A 2,424-nucleotide genomic window follows, 5' to 3' on the forward strand; every position below is an offset into this window, starting at 1 on the left:
TGAGGAGGCATAGTTACTTTAGGCTGAAAAGAAAAAAAGAAAGAAAATTGAGACTATTTGCAATGCCACATCACTGTCTCAAAATAATTTCATAAGCTAATTTATGCAGATGTCTAATTTCCAGGCTGTCCACCTAATCCAGAGGCAATTATATATTCTATTTAATAACAAAACTTTGTACTAATTAACAATCTCAAGAATTCTGTGGAAGCACTACGTGGCATGCATGCCTTGTGTTGGGCCTCATGCTTAATGTGTTTTGGAAAATGCATTGCATGCACAAATAACTTTGAGACAAATTTGCCATGAAATACGTGATAAAATGGGACTATACAAAAGGAGGATTGGCCTTGACTGGTAGCTTGGAGACGAGTAGGTGAAATAGAGTCACATGTACAAAAAGATTGGAGGATAGCTAATTGGTTCGATATAAATTTGAATGCATGGTAGTCATATGGATGCTTCTAGTCTAAGCAATTCCCTCTATAAACCCCATAAGTTATATAAGTTTACAAGGAGCTACTAGGAACTTTTGTTATTGCTGTGTATATTATGTTAGACATATTCTAAGGTTCTGAGAGTGCACCTTCTTCTGGTGGAGACTGTGGCAGTGGTGGTGGTGGTGATTTCATTAAGAGTTAGCTTGTAATGAGACCTGGAGGCCCAGGAGGACCAGGAGGGCCAGGAGGACCGCCCGGACCACCCGGATGGGGTCCAGGACCAGGAGGACCGCCAGGACCACCTGGATGGGGTCCACCCGGACCGCCCGGACCGCCCGGATGGGGTCCACCTGGACCTCCCGGACCACCAGGATGGGGGCCAGGACCAGGAGCACCGTTCTTCTGTGGTTTCTTTGACATGATTGGTACTTGGTATGTACATTCTAACATCTAAGTTTTGGTTTCAATTTACTACTAAATTTTTTTTTTATTTTTTTTATTTTATTTTTATTTTTTTTTTACTATTAAGTAATTTTAATTTTGAGCATTCCACCTTTTTGAATTTCTCTTTATTGGACTCAAGCTTCCTTGCTATTTTAGTTATATGATCTCATTAATCAATTAAGATTCAAAGGTTTGTTGGCATTATTATTCTCAAAGGAATGGTGAGCTGTGAGGTGACATATTAAATGTAGAACATGAGAAACAGGTGTTGTTTTTTCATGTCCTTGTAATTCACTGAAGCTTAATATTTCTAGTTTTCAAAACTTTTGCTTTGAATTAGTATTAATCTAGCTTACAAGATCGAGTATCCCACGCTATTTTCCTTTTTTCAATAACATAATCATTTCTTGATAATTCGATAGTTGGGATGAAGGATTTGAACTTATGATATCTCTATTAGAAACATTAGGAGATGTCAATCGAGTTATAAAACTCTTGGCTCAATAACAAACTCGTAATATACTAACATATAGAACATTAGAGTATAATGAAAAAAAAAAGTTGCATTTATAAGATTATTGATCTCTATGACAACAACCAAGCCTTATTTTTCAATGTTGGCTAAAAAAATTTAAAAGTTAGTGGCAAAATATTGAAAGGGTTTTATTTATTTATTTATTTAAGATTGAGTTTGTAAGGGAACATTGAAGTTTTTTTAAAAATTAAATTAAATTTTTTTATTTATATAATTATTATTGTACCAATCCTGGTTTTAATGACTTTGTTTTATTTGATATTTTTGGCTGCAGCCTGAGCTTCTTATGCTGTTGCTGGTTGTTTCAAGATTGCTTTGGTGGCCCACCTGGGCCTCCTGGGCCTCCTGGCCCACCAGGACCACCTCCTCCATAATCAACTTCTTCCTACCAATACACACACCATGTGCAACTACTATCTAGAGATTTACATCTATCAGCTATGTGAAAATAATGACTACTTTAGAGCAGAAGGACTTAGTAACAAGTTACTAAAATTGAAAGACATACTGGTTTTTAGTGTGCCAGTTTAATGTCTCTCTTTATCAATGGCTATTGGACATTTATTTGTATGCATTTAATTTTAATTATAACTATTGGATATATGTGATGATCTGAATGAACCATCCAATCCGATGCTTTCATTCCTTTTGAGTTTCTTGTGCAAAATGTGGTTGTTTGCAAATATTGGCATTTAACAATTTGCTTTACACTGTTTTTTTTTTTTTTTTGGAAGTCTTGAGATGATTATGCAGTACATGATAGTTCTTGTGTTAATCAAAATCAAATCAAAATTTAAACCAATTAATTAGCGTGCGTTTGGACTCAATTAGAAGCCTTGGTACTGCCTTTAATAAATTTGTTACTAATTTTTTTTCTGGTTTTAAGAAAATTTAATAAATTGAACCTTTCAACTCAGGTTCAAAATAAGGGGGAGTCAAGTCCACAACTCACTTTAGTATTAAATAGAGGTTAGTGGTGCATAACAAATAAAAAAATGCCAAGAC

General features: G+C 35.0%; 1 long non-coding RNA gene across 1 annotated transcript; it reads left to right on the forward strand.

Moving 5' to 3' along the window:
• The first annotated feature begins 363 nt into the window (after positions 1-363).
• Positions 364-2,071, forward strand: LOC115981627. Its single transcript, XR_004089410.1, has 2 exons — positions 364-872; positions 1,694-2,071. It is a non-coding gene; the product is annotated as an uncharacterized LOC115981627 (long non-coding RNA).
• The last annotated feature ends 353 nt before the right edge of the window (positions 2,072-2,424 follow it).

The sequence above is a fragment of the Quercus lobata genome, chromosome 3 (genome assembly GCF_001633185.2).
Source record: "Quercus lobata isolate SW786 chromosome 3, ValleyOak3.0 Primary Assembly, whole genome shotgun sequence".
Lineage (NCBI taxonomy): Eukaryota > Viridiplantae > Streptophyta > Magnoliopsida > Fagales > Fagaceae > Quercus > Quercus lobata.